General features: G+C 36.8%; 1 protein-coding gene and 1 pseudogene across 1 annotated transcript in view; both read right to left on the bottom strand.

Moving 5' to 3' along the window:
• Positions 1 to 7,144, bottom strand: part of LOC125237909 (eyes absent homolog 2) — a 55,110-nt gene extending 47,966 nt beyond the window's left edge. The window contains 1 exon segment of the mRNA XM_048145145.1: positions 6,896 to 7,144. The gene's annotated coding sequence lies outside the window, so the exon portion shown is untranslated.
• Positions 7,145 to 9,012: 1,868 nt separating this feature from the next.
• LOC125237824 lies at positions 9,013 to 19,352 on the bottom strand (annotated as a pseudogene).
• Between the last annotated feature and the right edge of the window lie 872 nt (positions 19,353 to 20,224).

The following is a 20,224-nucleotide window of genomic DNA, read 5'->3' as shown; positions in this document are numbered from 1 at the left end:
GTTAGTAGTATGTCTCGCTCGTGCGCAACGAAATCATTCTTGGAAGGCGCACGCGTTCAATGCGGGCGTTGTGTTCGAATTCCGAATTGGAAAAAAACGAAAACGGGCAAGCGTGGCGGGATATGGTCAGTGCAGGGTTCAGTAATTAATTATCCATTAATTTTTATAAAGAAGAAACGTCGACTAAACGTTAGCAGTAACTCCTCTAACGTTTCGTAACATTTTCCTTTAATATAAAAATGTAGTGTACACATAGTGCTTTTTGCCGGTACTAGTGCGCCAAGAAATGAACCATATCTTGTCAGGTCGAAACTTCGGAGGGCCATCTGTATCTGAAAAACGTCGCACGATACACATGCGAAAATGAAATTAGAAACGACTGGGGATAACTTAAAACACGACCGAAGAACACCTCAGACAATGGCGATCAAATATATGAAAGAGGCGCGTTCCTACGCACACAGTCTAAGCTCGTGTAGGTAAACGCGTACCATGCTTGTATGAGTGAGATATTTTTACGGCTTAATGTTTACGCTAAATTTCAGCTGTCTAGTACCAAGCAAAGCCATGACCGGGCAGACAGATATGACGAAACAAGGGTTCCTAGTTAACTACGGAACCCCAAAAAGGAATGAAAGCGACGGTTGTGCTAAAATGCCGGCTCTAGGCTCGGAAATACTGACATTAACTCAACATGACGGGAGGAAGAGTCTCGTTCATGGTTTTAATCAATATTCTTTCTGTGTTTCGTGGTAAAATTTTGTAACTTGTGGTTTACAGTCTCCCAGAAGTCATCCACTTGTTAGAGTAGGTAGTACAACCTCATCACTCATCAGTCCTCGTGTACAAATCTTTGCACATATTCTAAAATTTATTTTGATCTTTTATTGAGTGACATAAGTTTTTTTACAAAAATTACATTTTTGGCACAAGCTTTTATCGCTAACTGTACTTTTCTTTCAACAGTCATCTACTGCTCTCCGAGATGTTTCTAAAACCCCTTACTCGATGGGGATACGACGTTTTATAACACAGTTCCTATGACCACATTTCTGCTCCATCATCAGATCAGCTTCATGATACCATAATATTGCATTGTCACGTGATTTACAAAAGTGTTCAAAAATTCAGCTCAATCGGAAACCGGGAAGGTAAATTTTAGCTTCTACGTTTAGATCCAAACTAACATATTAACAAGGCAAGTTAAATAAATGCTTGTAAAAAAAAAATAAAACAAATGCTTCCAGGACTCAAGGAGGTTTTAAAGACGGACTGAATCTCTTAAACTGATTAGTTATTTACCAACCTACTCAGTGGCAGCGCCGGATCTAGAGACTTTTTTCTATGGAGTAAAAAGTACCCCTTGAATTAGATTTTTTTTTGCACATAGCTCCTTGTAGGATTATACAACATTGCATGTTAAACCAAGACCTAACTGAAAATGTATTAAACGTTTCTAAAATAAAAATTCTTTTACGTATGTCAATGTACGATTAAATCATCAGATTAATTACCGTCTTGTCTAAAGAACCTGTTGTTGCTTACTGTTGTGTTCTTCTTTCTGATCGTGTCCTATAATATTGTGCTTTATACGTACCTAATATATGCAAAAATGTACCTATATCTTACACCTTTATTTTTTATTTTTATTTATTTAATTATTTAAATCATAGGTAACTATAGTATAAATATACAGTGCTCCACAAAACCTGTACGTACCTACATTTTTAAATATATTTACATTTTTCGTCTACCCAAAGGCTAACTAAGATATAACCTGTGCATCTACATATACGTAGTACATTCGCAATATTCGTATATTTTTTAGTTTTAACAAATTATCATAACATATTATGTTAAAATTAGTAACTAAAATTAATTAAAATTAGTAACTAATATCGTTATTAATTTTAATTACAGTGTCATTAAAATAAACTTAAGACTCCAAAGCAAAGCATAATTTAAAATAATGGTTCTTAGAGAAACAATATTATTATCGAGTTAAATTAAAAACATATCTAAAACACAGTTCTCTTCAGCTTAATTTTAAATATTACTTACTTAAAACAATACCTATAATATTATGAAATATATTTTTTTATCTGTATGCCTTCTTTTATATTTTTTTAACTTTATTCTCCTTATTTTATATGTGTTCTATCGGTCTATAAATGATATACATATGTATTTCCATTCTTTCAAAAAATCTACCCGTCGGACTAAAAAATGCTAAAAATCGAAAATAAAAACCATGTAAAAGTTTGAAACTTATGAACGTACTTGTACCTATAGCTTTAAAATAAATGTATGTTATTTCAAAATTTCCTTTAAAAATTCTACCCATTGAACTAAAATCCCGCGTAAAAATAAAATAAAATCTCATAAGAAAGTTAGCAACTTATAAAAAGCCCGTCGTTGCATCTCTCCCCTTGTTCAAGTTGATCGGAAACTTTATCCAGTTTGCCTTTTTGTTGGAGTCTGCCGGCACGGGCCATAAGGGTTGGGACAGGGACAGTTATAATACATAAAGTATACTTCATGTTTTTAAATTAAAGGAAATTTGGAGAAATTCACGCCTGCGACAAGACTTGAACCTACGACCGGTCGAGTCAATGACCAAAGAGCTAAGTAATCTGCTGGATTTATGAATTTTTCTACATCCATCGTCCTTGCGTTATCCCGGCATTTTGCCACGGCGCATGAGAACAAAATTCACTTTTTTTTTTAATTTAAAAATATGTAGGGTGCATGATAAAAAATAAGTATGTATAAACTATACTCAGTAAATATCCAAACATAGAGATATGTAATATTAAAAGAATTAATGGAAATTAAGGAAAGGATGGACTGTGTGGAGATGATATGAAACGAAAACAAGTGAATGATGAGTGGCGATAGAGAGGTATGGAAGAGGAAGACATGCTTCGCCGACCACAAATGACTGGACTAAGGGGCGGATAATGATTAAGGAATCAATAGAGGATGGACATAAAAATATGCTTGATAAATGAACCTCAGAGACGATATTAACGTAGGAAAAGAGCGTGTCTTAGCGTGGAAGTTATTTCAAAAATACTGAATCATAGATCTCCAACTGGATGAGAAGATGACGGAAAAAGATTGCAGACTGACAGGAAAGAAGCAGAATCGGACTGTTTGGACAAACGGATTTCGCGGTCCGGTGATAGAAAAAGAAATAAGTAAAACATAAAAAAGAATTAAAAAAGTAGGACGATAGCCGAATGGCAAATCGCTCACATAAGAAACGAAATCTCTATTTGAATTGGCGCGACAGAGCCAATCGCTTTCGTTTGGCGTAAAGATTTACGCAAGCGCGATAGAGATAGACGACGTCGTGAGCGTTTCTCGGCTAGCCACCAGAGCCGGTATTTTTTCAAATTGACCAAAATTTATCGGTCACGGTCAGTAATTTTGCTAGAGCTCAATGAGTGTCCGGACTGTGATGAGTCTGCGTAACACTGTCAACCATCAAGCGGATCGTATAATTCTTTACTACTAACATATAAAAAACAAAAGAATAGGCTTACAGGCCAAGTCCAGGCCACATCCCTAGTAACGCGTGAGCGCGCTAAGCGAAGCCGACGCTTCGGGGAAGCTGGTACGCTCCGCTGAGCACAGGCTTAGCCGGAAAGGACCCGCCGCAAGCGCCTGCATTTAGGGACTAATCGGATATATTAGACTTGAGGACTAGAATTTTTATGAGAGATCTAAATATAGGATGCAAAAAATGTTTAGTGCAAACCGTGAAAGGCACACTAAAAATAGGATCTGTGTCTTTTTAAATTTTTAACCCCCGACGCAAAAACAACGGGGTGTTATAAGTTTGACGTGTCTGTCTGTCTGTGTGTGTCTGTCTGTCTGTTTGTCTGTCTGTCTGTCTGTGTGTGTGTCTGTCTGTGGCATCGTAGCTCCCGAACGGCTGAACCGATTTGGATTTAGTTTTTTTTTTGTCTGAAAGCTGAGTAAGTCGGGAGTATTCTTAGCCATGTTTCATGAAAATCGGTCTACAATGTCGCGGTCGGGGGTTTTTCAAAATTTTATTATTGACGGATCTGAGCCTTGAGTGCTACAATTTTTATAGGCAAAATTTTTAAAGCAAAAATTTTAACCGGGACAGTCAAAGTCGCGTGGTATAGTTGTTTAAAATAGTGTGTAAAAAGTAGGCGCTGTTTTAAATTCAGCGAGGCCAGTTACGGCGATTTACAAAATATCGCCGCCGTTCCGTTTGGTATAATTTCGGTATGTGAAAGATATAGAGGAAAATACCTTGAGAATTTTTAAATCCTTACTAATATTATAAATGGGAAAGTGTGTGTGTCTGTTTGTTTGTCCGTCTTTCACGGCAAAATGGAGCGACGATTTGACGTGATTTTTTAAGTGGAGATAGTTGAAGGGATGGAGAGTGACGTAGGCTACTTTTTGTCTCTTTCTAGCGCGAGCGAAGCCGCGGGCAAAAGCTAGTATTTTATATAGTGTAGTGATAACAAAATAATTAAGCTCGTCTTTATACATAACCATTATAATTATTCACTGTACTTATAATTTGTTTTGTGTAATAAAGTGTTTACTACTACTACTATTTTTTTTTCGCATCATGATATTGTTCTACATTCGGATAAATAAATATTATATTACAAATACAATAAAATAATGAAACCTGCGATACAGCGAGGAGTGCCAGTATCCTTGGTACAATGCCGCAAGGGCCTATTTTAGACATTAGCTAGTTTTTAAGTTTAATCTTAGTTTCTTAATATCTGGGCGACCGAGCTTCGCTCGTTTCTATTTTATTTAATATATAACGTCTTGAGATAAAAAGAAACTCTTATAAATACAAAAACAAAAAAAAGACAAAAAACATAAACTTAATTTCTGGCCGGGATTCGAAACCCTGACACCTATGATCTATCTGCGTACTACTACTAATGTACATTAGACCGACCTCGTACGACTGAGCTAAGCGGAATCGATGCGCGCGCGGCGAAATTAACGACCATATTTTACGTTAACTAACGCGAAAGAAAAACTCATGAAAACTCGAAAATTCGCGTTTTCCGGGATCTAAGGCTACGGCTAGATCGATTTTTCACCCCCGAAAACCCCCACATAACGAATTTCAGCGAAATCGTTAGAGCGGTTTCCGAGATCGTCGGTATATATAAATAAATAAATAAATAAATATACAAGAATTGCTCGTTTAAAAGTATAAGATATAATCATGTAAATATGTTCATGTAAATAAAAATTATATTGCATGAAACCTTAAATTTCCCGCCAAAAACAACAGCGGATGAAAAGGCCATGAGCTATAATTAGGATAAATTTATCATACATTTTTATATTTATTAAATGGATATATAAAAAGAATGTCTAACATATCTATCAATACATATCTAACATATCTATCAATGTTTTGAGTATTTACTTGTAAGGTACAGCGGGGCAAATCTCGACTGGGAGGCAATTGTAACTGATCCATTTTTTCCATTATTACACTATGATGTTGAGTTCTACATGTATCCACTGAACACGCCTGCCTAAATAACCGGTGGACACTCTATTTAATAATGTAAACATTGTAAAACATGGAAAAAAATACCAGTTACATTTGCCCCCCAGTCGAGATTTGCCCCCCTGTACCTTACCTACTTGTAGTACTTTCAGTATGATACTAGTATAAGCATGCCATTTAATTTTTTCGCGTTTTGAATATATTCAAATAAATCTTAGATCCTGAAAAAAATATTTTACATATTTAATTTTACTTTATTTAAATATTTTGACCATCCTCGTCATCTTGGCGTTGTGTTAAAACCTTCTACTACATTATGAGGCTTTTCCTAATTTGTCAATTTATATATATATTAATTTCATTTATTTTATTTATTCTTATTTCTAAGTTTATTTATAGTTGTTATATTGTTTGTTTTTCAATAAACTTTAAAAAAATCAATTACTAGTTCCAATTAGACAATTTTCTCATTAGTTTGCAGTCTTCCATGTTGTTCAAAATAACTGTCCAATACTAATATTACCTATATCTCCATCAATTAAGCGTGATTGTTCTATTTACCAAAAAATATAAAAAAAAAAAAAGTATTCTTTTAAAAAATGGGATAAAATATGTAAACTACATAATGTGAATATTATAGATTATATTCTAGAACATTTTTACATCTATCTTCTGAAGCATAAATGTAAAATATCAAAAGCGCACTATGAATATTTTTACCTACTAAAATTTTGTACGTTTTGGGATCAGTAGGTACCTAGTTTAAAAAATGCTTATTTGCATTAATTTAGTTCGTTTACTTAAATATAGGATAGTAGCTTTTGCCTACGGCTTCGCACGCGTTAGAAAGAGACAAAAAGTAGCCTATGTCACTCTCCATCCCTTCAACTATCTCCACTTAAAAAATCACGTCAATTCGTCGCTCCGTTTGGCCGTAAAAGACAGACAAACAAACAGACACACACACTCCCATTTATAATATTAGTATGGATGATAAAATTTTAATACGATAAATATTCATTATCCGTATATGTGTATTTATAGTATTTGTTAGGTAATTTTGCCAATAAATTATTTCCGTACATAAATATTTACTGCCACCTTTGCTTTAAATTAAAAGTCATTATAGGTCAAAAACCAGGCCAAGTTTGTGGAAACTTTTTTTACATTTGTATATTTCATTGTTATTTTTTTTGTTTATCTCATAATGCAAACCAAATCATTCTTGAATATGTAAGATATTTTTAAAAACATTAACCAAAGCATGCGTTACTGTTATAATTTTGAATTTTCTTCATGCCATATTCTTATTTGCCACACCACTCTGTCCAGTTAATTGCCATTCGCAAACACCTCACTTACCTAAATAATTATAAATCTATCTTCTATCATTTCACATAAAATTTGAGCGACACTAAAACACTGAAAACACAAAGTTTCACCTTGCACTTCAAAGTTTTAAAAATATATTTTGTAATTTAATACTGTATTTTGTACAAGTTTACCGGTTTTTAATTATACTAGGGGCGAAGGAACGCGTAGGATATTAAAAAAAATAGGCTCAGCAAACAATTGGAGAGCTAACAAAGCAGCGCTTCGCAGCTATCCGAAGCTGTACTGAAATTCTAAACCCCGACTTTGGTGTCCATGTCGTGCACCCCCCATTACTGTATTTCCACTTAAAATGAAAACGTCTTAACTACCATCCTACCACAATTTAAAATCAACAATATGCTTTAAACTATAGGGTTGAACATGCAACAGCGTGTAACGATACTTCAGTCGTTTCTCGAACTCCCCAAACCGGTACAAGGCTATGAGAACGTGTAATTTAAAGACGGAGCTCAGAAGCGGTTTACACAGCTATATCCATCTCTTTCTGGCTAGTAACAAATGCTCTGCAGCTTTTCGCGATGCAATGTTGGGTTGCTCACTTTTTGCTATTCTGTATTGGATTACGTATTATTTTGTGAATTAGATTGTGTCGTGGTGTCAAATTATCTTTTGTATGTACCAGGTATTTTAGGAGATATGACGGGAAGCAGGTACTTGCGTTTTATTTGGTACGGATGGATTTAGTCAGTGCTTTTGTGGACTTCGTAAAGACTTGGCTTTTGTTTTGATGTGTGTATTTTCAGTTTTATAATAAATTATGTATGCTTCGGATTGGAAAGTGCTACATTTACTTTGTTAAAACTCACCATCACCAAGTAGATTGGATAGAATTTTTGGTGTTTCAATTTTCATAATCATCATCATCCTCCTTGCGTTATCCCCGGCTCATGACTAGAGCCTGGGGTCCGCTTTAACAACTAGGTGCAGTAGGTACCTTCAATTTTATGTTAATAAAAAAATTTGAGTGTGTTTAGTAAAACGTCCCACTTTATCAATTACCGTTAAGACGAGATTTACTTGTATCTTTATATGAATACAAATACAAAAATACCAATACAAATACAAATAATTTATTATGAATAACATAAGTGTACAGTGCGGACAAAGCGGGTTTATAGCAATCGACAAAGTGGGACGTTCTCCTGTGCACACTCACAAATTAGGTACTTAAACAGGCTTAAGCTGTACCGTTCATATACATTTTAAGTAGGTAGGTATTCTCACAATTCACGTCTGTAATTTCAAACTTCAATTGTATTTATTATTAGTCTCTAAAAGTAAAATAAGATAAAGTTGAACTGACATTGATAGTAACCATGCGGACCAATAGTTATAACTTTAGTGACTAAATTTTATTTGATAAATTGATACGTAATTACAATACAATACAATACAAATCCACTTTATTGCACAACCTCAGAAATGTACATAGGAATTTTATTACAGAGGTAAACAACAGGCGGCCTTATCGCTAAAGAGCGATCTCTTCCAGGCAACCTTTGGTAATTGTTAATTAATATGATCATTTCAGGCCATTTTGTCGGCAAATAAAGTTATGGCATCAGTGTTCTCAAAGGGTGTAATATCTATTCATCAAAGGTACGACTATAAACTCGGACTATTATTGCGAACTTACGCCCAAGACTAAACAGCAATACAGTGGGTCGATTACGTCGACTTTTATCGTCTGGGACTGGTTGACTAAAGTACGACTATAAAGACGAACTGGAGTGCTGACAAAGAAAGTTCTTTTCCACCAGGACAATGCACGCGTGCATACGTCACTAAAGTCAATGGCAGAAATTCATAATTGCGGGTTTGAATTATTGCCGCATCTGCCTTATTCACCCGATTTGGCACCATCGGACTTCCATTTATTTCCAAACTTAAAAAAAACACATGGGTGGTAAGAAATTTTTGACCAACGACGAGGTCCAAGCTGAAGATAATTTTGAAGGCCTGGAGGATTTTTTTTTTAAAAGTGGTATTTTGGCTTTGGAATCCAGATGGAATAAGTGCAAAGACCTTAACGGGGACTACGTAGAGAAATAAAAATATTATAAAAAAACTAATAAAAAACGATAAAATGTAAAAAAAATATATTACTATAAATTTCACTATGAAAAAATTAGACTTTTTTAAATTGACTTATTCTGTTGTTTGTTAGCTACTTAGTTTTCTTCTGTATCTTCTTGGCCTTAATCCGAGGCACCGTGAAGCAGCTCACACCGAAATGTTGGCACATTTGACGAACCTGAAATAGAAATACAATACAATATCATATTATTGTTTACTAGAGACAAAAAGTAGCCTATGTCACTCTCCATCCCTTCAACTATCTCCACTTAAAATATAATATATATAATAAATAAAATCACGTCAATTCGTCGCTCCGTTTTGCCGTGAAAGACGGACAAACAAACAAACACACACTCTTTTCCATTTATAATATTAGTATGGATTGCACATGTCACATAGTTAGTTTACAAGTAATGCAAAAGAAACACAGAACAAAATAGTACGATACAAGTGCGGAAAAGAGGAAATTTGAAGAGTGGCAATAAAACACAAGGGATTGTTTAAAATCGACATGAGAAATCGGATCATATGACGTTTTTCAATTTTGGTTGACAAAAGTTTCGACTTGACAATAATTTGTATGGTAATTTACGCACTATATCCGAAGAATGACGGAAAGAATCGGATGACGGAGATTGGATTTAGTACGAAAATTGCCATACAACTAGTTCTACGGCTACTACAGATCTTATTTTTATGGATTCGAATCGGACGGGTCGTGCGAAAACGCTCTAACTCCGTGTCTTGCGTGGGCGACGGTCGCGCGACCGTCGCGCGACCGTCGCCGTCGCGTCTCATACTTCCATATCGATAAGGTTTGATTTCGTATGCGTCGCATCACCGTCGCGCGACCATCGCGCGACCATCGCCCACGCAAGCCACGGCGTAACACGCCACAGCACGATTCAAATCATAATTTGTAAAAAATGTATGGTTCTAGTGTTTTTGTTACGATTGTTACTATCGTCTTGGTATAATATTATTTCCCCGGCACCGATTGGTGGTCATGTCAAAACCAGTTACAAATCATAACACATTTTAATATCAGAATCGGCCTCCATGTTAGCTTTTTTTTTTTTTAATAACCGTTAGTCCGTGTTCACATTATCCGATCCGATATCGGATGTCGGAAGGATTTCAATGAATCCAAGATGACGCCTGTAATGTAATGTACTGTGGATTTCAATGAAAAAAAAAAAATACCTACATAATTATATGATTGTTGTAAAAATCCAAGATGACGCCTGTAATGTATGAGATATCGGTCCGATATCAGATCGGATAATGTGAAAACGCACTTAGGTATACTTAATGTTCTGTTTATTGTAATTTCAGTGGTAATTTACTTCTTCTATAGGGTTTGGAGTTTTGGCCATCAAAAAATTATAACAATGTTCAGGGTTTGGTATCTGCCGGTAGCCACAGGGGTGGCTACTCCAAATAACTGTGGCCAGGCACCTATATTAATCACCACACAAACCTCATAGTGCAAATGTGCCAGAATTCTGAAAGCCGTCGCCTCCAAAGCTGGCACAGTGATAGGGTTACTCCTAGGAACAGTGGCCAGGCACACTTGTATAATACTCACCACACAAACTCCGTAATGCACATGTGCCAGAATGCTGAAAGCCAGAAGAATGTACAGCACCGTCGCCTCCAAAGCTGGAAGCCACAGTGACAGGATTACACCGAGGAACAGTGGCCAGATCACCCAGGTGATCAGGTCACAACGCTGTTCGCTCATCTCTGCGACTATTAGACGACTCTGCAAGAATTAGTTGTCATCCATTAATTACCACACACCACATTATACAGGGTGTAACAAAAATGGTGGTGATCCGTTTAAGGGCGTATTCAGTATCGTATTCTCATCAGGAAAAAGTAGGATAAAAATTTTTTTTCGCAAAAAATTTTTTTATCTTTGTATGGAGATTCGAACGATTCGCGCGGCCCGGCTCATACAAAAGTGAAAATTTTTTAAGCGAAAAAAAATTTTCTTCTACTTTTCCCTGGCCCCGTAGCCGAATGGCATTTCTCCGACGCCAAACGAAAGCGATACGCCGCTGGCTCTGTCGCGCCAATACGCAAGCGCGATAGAGATAGATATCTACTAGCGCTTCGTTTCGTGAGCGTTTCGTGAGCGATTGTGCCATTCGGCTAGCCACCCTGATAAGAATACGATACTGAGGTGGTGATCCGTTTAGGGCGCCCTTAAACGGATCACCACCATTTTTGTTACACTCTGTACACATCCAACGTAACATAAGGAACCCGAAAGCACTCGAAATATTCATCAACCACACATTTCGAGGCTAAAAGAAGGAAAAATGTTTATTTATTTATTTATTTATTTAAACTTTATTGCACAGTAAAAAAATGTACAAAAGGCGAACTTAATACCAAAAGGCATTCTCTACCAGCTAACACATTTCGCAAGGCTCTACTTAATAACTGTTATGAGTAAGTAGGTATTAAAATGCCTTCAGCAGTGGGCGATTAAGTATGATGATGATGATGATGATAATTATACGAGCTTAAGTAACGATAACCACAAAATTAAAATTTTGAAAAAACCCCGACTGCGACATAGTGGACCGATTTTCATGAAACATGGCTAAGAACACTCCCGACTAACTCAGCTTTCAGACAAAAAAAGTAAATCTAAATCGGTTCATCCGTTCGGGAGCTACGATGCTACAGACAGACACACACACAGACAGACAGACAAACAGACAGACAGACAGACAGACAGACAGACAGACAGACAGACGGACAGACGGACAGACAGACAGACAGATAGACACGTCAAACTTATAACACCCCTCCGTTTTTGTGTCGGGGGTTAAAAAATAGCAATAACCATGAAACTAGGCGAAATCTGAAAAGTTTAAAAAAAATGTTTTAAAATTATTCGATTTCATCATGTTACTTTAGATTAATATTTACTGAATGAGACTATTTTCCTGTTTCAGGGAGGTAGAAGTGGCTACTTCGATTTGCATAACTTGCCAAAGGCTTGCACTGGGGAATTGAAATAGTTACTAACATATTTAATTTGCAAGGCTGGCAAAGTTCATTGTGTTAAACAAATCATGCTACCGATTGAAAGTTTAAAAACCACGTTTTTAGGGTTCCGTAGTCAACTAGGAACCCTTATAGTTTCGCCATGTCTGTCTGTGTCCGTCCGTCCGTCCGTCCGTCCGTCCGCGGATAATCTAAGTAACCGTTAGCACTAGAAAGCTGAAATTTGGTACCAATATGTATATGAATCACGCCGACAAAGTGCAAAAATAAAAAATGGAAAAAAATGATTTATTAGGGTACCCCCCCTACATGTAAAGTGGGGGCTGAATTTTTTTTTCATTCCAACCCTAACGTGTGATATATTGTTGGATAGGTATTTAAAAATGAATAAGGGTTTGCTAAGATCGTTTTTTGATAATTTTTATATTTTCGGAAATAATCGCTCCTAAAGGAAAAAAAAGTGCGTCCCCCCCCCCTCTAACTTTTGAACCATATGTTTAAAAAATATGAAAAAATCACAAAAGTAGAACTTTATAAATACTTTCTAGGAAAATTGTTTTGAACTTGATAGGTTCAGTAGTTTTTGAGAAAAATACGGAAAACTACGGAACCCTACACTGAGCGTGGCCCGACACGCTCTTGGCCGGTTTTTACAAGCTTTTATTCAACTTGCCTTCTAAGTAAAGTATGTTAGTGTGCGTCAAAACGTAGAAGCTAAATTTGACCCACTTCCCGGTTTCCGATTGAGCTGAAATTTTACACACATATATATATCATGTGACAATGCAATATTATGGTATCTTGGAGCTATCTGATGATGGAGCAGAACGGTGGTCATAGGAACTTTACGTTGTATACCGATCGAGTAAGGGCTTTTTATAAGGAACAATTTGGAGAGCAGTATAGATGACTGTTGAAAGAAAGGTATAGTCGGCGATAAAAGCTTGTGCCAAAAATGATTTTTATGCAAAAAAATATTTTTTAATTATATTTTACATCTGATTGTTGCATCACGTTCCTTCCACAACTGTTCTGAAATTTCTGAATAAAATCTTTACAACCTGTTGAATCAAAAGAAAGGTACTTACAGCAATATTACTAAACAGTGTGCCAAAAAGCAGCAGAAACGCCCGAGGGTCGTATTCCACGACGTCCAATGGTGACTTCAGAGCCCAAAGTGTCATGGCCGCTGTCAGTGCGACGATCGACCACCAGGGTCGCAGCATTCCGAAGAAGGAGTGTGTCTTTACTGTTCCGTTCTTGTATGATCTGTAATGAAGTTATTATTTCCTAGTCTTTTTTGCTGGGGATGTAAATTGGTCAGAATGGCTAAAAAGTCGCCGCAGGTGATGTTGACGACGATGATGATAATGAAATTAATGAACGAAACATACTTTACATATAATATGATTAAATTTTATTTTAGTAAAGGGAATTTCACTTTATTTAATTTAACATAGCATTTGCGAAATTGGTATTGAAATAGAATTCTGTCCTCCCACGACCATCGTAGGCTTAGAATATTAACGTGGGTGTTTATGTTTATTATAGGTACTTAAGCCGGAATATATTTAGCTAAATTATAGGTTTAATAATAAATTCAAATTACCTTAATACCTAGTACATCTAGGCTTTTATATTATTAGGCACAATCGCATCTGATATGAAGACATCGTTACTTTTCCAGCAATTTTGGAATTATGATTAATTTATTATTAACAGTAAAATGAATCTGAAGAAGAATAATTAACATAAAACTAAAAAAAATGTGATGTTTTCAATTAAAAGGTTACTGCCGTTTGCCGATAAGATCGATTTCATATTGAAGCTATTATGGAAAAAGCGTCAATCGACAAATGATTTAAAAATGGCACAATTACTTACAAATAAACGTTATAGATGGCGATGGGCAGTGTGGTGAAGAGTCCAGTGGCGTGTATGGCCACCTCCAGCCCTTGGGTAAATGTGACGTCACCGAAGATGTGGAACTGATACACTTCAGCACCACGGGCACCGGCCAGGAGGAAGAAGATTGAGCACACCTGCAGGAACACACAGAAATGAGTAAAGGTAGGGGAAGACGGAGGCGAGCGTTTTTAGACTAAGTTAAAGAGAAGACCAACGTCGTGTCTTATCGGTAACTCAAAAAAGCGGCAGAGAAAAGAACGGAATAACATTAACTCCACAGACAGAAACCTGCCTTTTAAGAATATGATGATGATGTAGGAGAGCATGAAACAGACTTATATTGACCGGGATATAGACCGTATTTACCTTTTTAATTTTTGATTTTTGAATTTTTTTTTTAAGTCTAATGAAAATAACCGTGATAACATGAAATTGCTCAAGTTTCTTTGCCACTCTTAGCAAGGAAGGGGTTGTAACAAAACGGAATTGTGAAATTGCACTGACAGGTTTCTAGTCTAGCCTATCGCCCGTAACACAATTGCATCCATATCCTACAGCTGACTTATTTATTTATTTAAACTTTATTGCACAGTAAAAATATACAGTTACAAAAGGCGCACTTAATGCTACATGGCATTCTCTACCAGTCAACCTTTAGGCCAAACAGAGAAGACCAAAAAAAGGTGCGGGATATGTAAAGAACTCTAAAGACTTCTACATACTAAATTTTTATTGCATGCTCGATCTTCAGTATGATTTATTTTGACCAACAGAACACCAGCTGATTGTGTTACAGCCATGATGTTGGGATCTGTTCAGGGGTGCAAAGCAAGGAAACTCATGAAACCATAATTACTTAATAAATCACTTATGAACACAAATCGACTCACCCACATACTGAGATCATACCCCCAAGGCAGGTATAATGTGCCAGTGTTGTACTTCTCCCAGTGGCTTACATAGAAATTCAGCACCACACTTGCCACGGCCAGGTAACCTCTGAAACAATGTCAACAAGCCTTAAAGTTGTAGTGAGAATTATGGTTGAAACCACGCAAGATGTGACACGACTGACACGTAACCAATTGACCCAAATGACTGAGATAAGGGAAAGGGAATGATGATAATTGATAACATTACCAGGGCCCGTAACTTTCATGCCGATGTGACCTTTTGACGTCACGCTGCATATAGGATGATTCAGGTGCGTGAAATAATTAATACCTACTTGCTACGTGAAAAGTACTTATAAATTAAATTATAAATGTTTATTTTTTACATTCATTTTATTAAATATGTTTGTTACCATATTTCAATAAATTATTAAAACAAAACAAATTGTTTCCTTTTCGTTTCACGTATCAAGTAGGTATTAACTATTCCACGTATGAATAGCTTACTTTTGAAGTCATTTGTACATGATTAAATTGATTAATGAATAATGATTAATTATTACAAATTTGAATCATCCTATATGCAGCGTGACGTCAAATTGATGTCATCGGCATGAAAGTTACGGGCCATGCAGCATATTACCTAAACGTGGAGACGGACCATTCACCCCGACCCATGACGGAGATCAGGCAGAAGGGATGAAGAATACGATGTAAGAGTCCAACCCGTGGTCGAACATCTCTCCCAGAGGTCCTGACACGCCGATACGACGTGCCTGCTTCCCGTCGATTCCATCTGTCGTAACAGAAAGGTTACAAGGATACAAATGAAGGACATTGTCAAAACAGCAATGGAAGCCGAATGGCACAATCGCTCACGAAACGCTTGCAGAGCATTGTCGCTTGCGTATTGGCGCGACAGAAATTACTGGTATGCCATTCGTGTAGAAAAATATTTTGGAAACTTAAATTCTCTTCGAAATATTGCTAGGTCAAACATTTTGGAGAATCACCGTGAGGGTCACATGCATCCGGAGGCACACATGTAGCTGCAGAAATTTATAGAAACTCTTTATCGTGGGGGTCCAGCGCGCGTCGACTATACTCGTATCAAGATTTAGTGGCGCGCCTAATTGATGGCACAGGTGACTAGAGGGCTGGCCAGTGTTTTGCTCAACGCATTATCATTACCATACAACGTGGCAATGCGGCCAGCCTTTTGGGCACACTACCCAGTGACAGTGACTTGGACGAAGTTTTTTATTTAAGTTAATTTAATTTATGTTATTTATTTTAATTTCTAGTTTATAGTTTTACTCTTTATACAAAAATGTATACAATTTGTATTTCTATGACTGTGCAAGGGAATAAGACTTGAGTAGGTTAAAGGTAAGTACATGTCCCTAAAAAGAAAGAGTGTACACGGACTTTAATGGGGCAAACATTTAGATAGGAGGGATTTCTCAAAAGTGAAAGCGTGTAATCACATACCAAATTTGACTGGTGCTCACCTAAATTGTAGGCCAAAAATAGCAGGACTCCACAAGCGTGAACACCCACAAAGGTAATCCTTCTGCAACCCTTGCATATCCTTTCGGCGCTCCTGACGCAGTGAAATCGTAGTCGTAGAAAGATAACAACAACACACTAGCCACCATGCATAGGAACCCGGCGAATGTTAGGAGATTCGGCGCTATCCATCTTGGTATAAACTGGAATCAAACAAAATTCAACTTTGAAATTGAAGAAGGCCCTATTTCCGAATCTCCAGTTAACAAAATTAACACGCTCTCTTTCTTCTTGCAGGTGAAAGAAAGAGAAGTGTTATTTTTTTATGTACAAGGTAGCTTTAACTGGAGATTGTGAAACTTCACGGCCAGTTTAATAATCTGTAAATTTGTTTTTCCATGGTAAAAGGGTCCTTATGATTTGAGTGCATTAAGCACATAATAAATATAGTACCTAGTAACGTAGAGACGGTACACTTCCTGCAAAACCGAACTGTGACAGCAGTGCAGGGTCGAATCGTGTTGCTCCTTTCCAATGCATGTCATCCTTTTTATCCCTTTCGACTACTTAGGGTTGTCAAAAATTACGTAATTATTTAATCTGTGCGCACACAAAAGGGCTGTCAAGTTGTAATCATTGATTTTGTGATGGGAAGGACAGCGATGCGAGCCGAACGTTACCGGAATCGGTATCGGGAGAGTGTCCCAACTCACCCCAGCAATGAGGTCCTTTGTATCCGAAAGACCAGACCAAAGCCGTTCTACACTTACACATATAACACAGCTGGCCAGCTATACAGCTCCGTGTAATCACACGTTTAAAACTAAGTTCGGTTTTGCGAGTCCTTTAAGAGTCTACCAAAACCAAAACTCAGACCACATGGTCTAACAAGAAGTCGCCATAGCCGGATACGGTTTGGACGACGATGATGATCCGAAATTCTAATAGGAATTGTGATAAATGAAATGAAATGAAATGAAAAATGAAATGAAAGCATTTATTTCGGACACACATCCATATTATGTTAGTAATAACTTAAAAACTAAACTAAATATACGTTAGTAGAAAGTATAGCTACAATTAGACTGATGCAAGGACATCCAGTGCGTGAGGATAGGGCTGTCCACCCTCTCAGCAATCACCTTCAGGAGAGTGTTGGTACTGCCTCGCACGCGCTCGCACAGAGACGCCACCCGCTTCCGCATCACGGCGTGTTCCGATAAAACGGAAGGTCCGTTTAATATTAATAAGGTACAGCGGGGCAAATCCCGACTGGGGGGCATGTAGCGTGTACATTAAGATAATGAAGAGCCAGGGTGCCTAGCCGAATGGCATTTCTCCGACGCCAAACGAAAGCGATACACCGCTGGCTCTGTCGCGCCAATACGCAAGCGCGATAGAGATAGATATCTACTAGCGCTTCGTTTCGTGAGCGTTTCGTGAGCGTTTGTGCCATTCGGCTAGTGGTAGGTAAGGAATGCCACGAATTATGTTTATCATCGTACGAGTAGTTGTTATTGAATGATAGCTTATCTACCTTGACGACGGTGTTCCAAAACGGGTGCATCACATACTGGCTGAGCGGGCTTGTGTCTATCGCACTGTACTGAAATCAAGTTAAAATGTTATCAAGAATATAGTAAATTATTTTTTCCCCTCACTAGCTCGGAAACACGTGTTTTATCCTTTAATGCCAGCGGGTAAAAACGCAGTTTATCCACTAGTGGGAAACCTTGAATGAAGTCAAAATAACTGCTTTAAAATTGATAAAAGTAGGTGAATCTAGTAATGAAGATGATTTACCACCTGTGGAACTACTGGAAGCAGTGATAAACGCATTTTTTGCGTTGTAGTTTCCTCGCTATAGTGAGGAGAAAAGTTTTGTGTTACACACGGGTGAAAATGTATTTTACTTCTCGTGTATTGAAAAACTCGCTAAGTTCAGGATTCTATTCTCGAACCACTCACTTCGCTCGTGGTTTAACTATAGAATCCTTTCACTTGCTCGTTTTTCAATTCAACACGGCGTTAAAATACAACTATGCCCCCTTGTATAACAAATAACTATTAAATTAAAGATAATACTGATATAAGGAAGAAGACGCATCAAGCTAAGTTGGAAGCAATTCTGATAACAATGACTATGAAAGTGTTAAGTAATCGTTATAATAAATATCTGGGGACATCTTACACAGCATAACTTGTACTATGGGTGCTAGACGATCATATACATACATACTCCCTTACCGGGATTTGAATCCAGGACTATCGCAGCCTAGCAGCCAGGGTCATTGTCCATTACACCAGACCGGTCGTAATTTCATAGAAGTTTGACACTAAAATAACATTGGCGCAGTCAGTGCTATCATTACTGTGCCAATTTAGCTTGGGTTGATTTGAATAGAATATATTGATAATGTTAAAAATGTGTAACCTAATTTATAATTATCGGTGAAGGAAAACATCGTGAGGAAACCGGACTAATTCCAATAAGGTCTAGTTTACCCTTCGGGTTGGAAGGTCAGATGGCAGTTGCTTTCGTAAAAACTAGTGCCTATGCCAAACCTTGGGATTAGTTGTCAAAGCAGACCCCAGGCTCCCATGAGCCGTGGCAAATGCCGGGATAACGCAAGGAGGAGGACCTACCTTATAATTATCAAATCCTTTTAAATGCTTCTTCGTCAAATACTTATAGTCAAAAATGCTTGCACCTCCCATTGCTTACACTAATAGGTACTTTATTGTCACAAATTCACTATTCACTTGTTTCACTTCAGAGGACCGATTTTTGCATTTCGAACGCACGATTCCACCATTGGAAAGTCTGTGAACAACGGCGAAATGCAATTTTCGTAAAATAAGACTCTAGAACTTTGAAATCTAGAGGTAACCACTCGTTTTCAATTCTATTAATAGAATTGCTAGAAGTGAAGATATTATTGATTGAATTTCCAAAGATTGGTGCCCTGAATTTTTTTTATTTACACATTTTAATAAATTAAAAACGTCTACCGACTAACAAGTTATTCATAATACTAAAGGCGATGACCTAGTAAATGTTGATAAGACTGGTATTCATATTGATGTGTGTATTTTTAATATCTTATCTTAAGAGCTTGACTTGGATGTTAGATAACCTGTTATAATGCCGATTAATAAGCGATTATTGAAAAATTTTGAGCTGTTATTGATAATAAATTAATACCATTCTAACAACAATTTTTGTATCTTTTTTCAGTCTATTTTTTTTTTAGTTCCTAGGTGTTATATTGTTTTTGACGATCCACTTTTTGAAGATAATTAAAATGAGGAAATTGCCATAAAATACGTGATAATCAAAAGTGTTTATGACACTTTTAATGACAGTGAATTCACTGTGATAAATTGATCATGTCTCAACGAAGTTTTTTCACTTTTTACACTACGTTTTCTAAGAGTTCTAAGTCAACAGCTCACAGAGCCACTAGTAGCTAAAATAATCGACTATAGCAGTATTTTCAAGCACTGCTTGCAAAGGACTGGGGCAAAGGAATAAAACCCAAGATAATAAAATTAATATTGAATGTTTAATTTGCAAGAGTATGATTATTATTTATGTAAACAATAGACGGTTAGGACAAATGCAATTAGCAATACTTTGCAATAAATGCATTTGAAAGTCATTGATTGTTAAATCGACCATCTTATACAGCGTGTGGATTCCATACGGGCGTATAATGCACCCAGTTATAGAATCTGATGATACAAATCGCATAAACAAATGATTATCTTGCTTAAAAAGTGATATTCATTAAGAGGATACAGGAGCGAAAATGCTAAACTGGAAAGGAGCCCCCTTTCAATTTGGGAATTCTAGTTTAATATACTAGTGTTATTAACTAGA

This window comes from Leguminivora glycinivorella, chromosome 22 (genome assembly GCF_023078275.1).
Source record: "Leguminivora glycinivorella isolate SPB_JAAS2020 chromosome 22, LegGlyc_1.1, whole genome shotgun sequence".
NCBI classification, from domain to species: domain Eukaryota; kingdom Metazoa; phylum Arthropoda; class Insecta; order Lepidoptera; family Tortricidae; genus Leguminivora; species Leguminivora glycinivorella.
The sequence above is the reverse complement of the archived record's forward strand: the minus strand, read 5'-3'. Positions and strand labels throughout refer to the sequence as shown.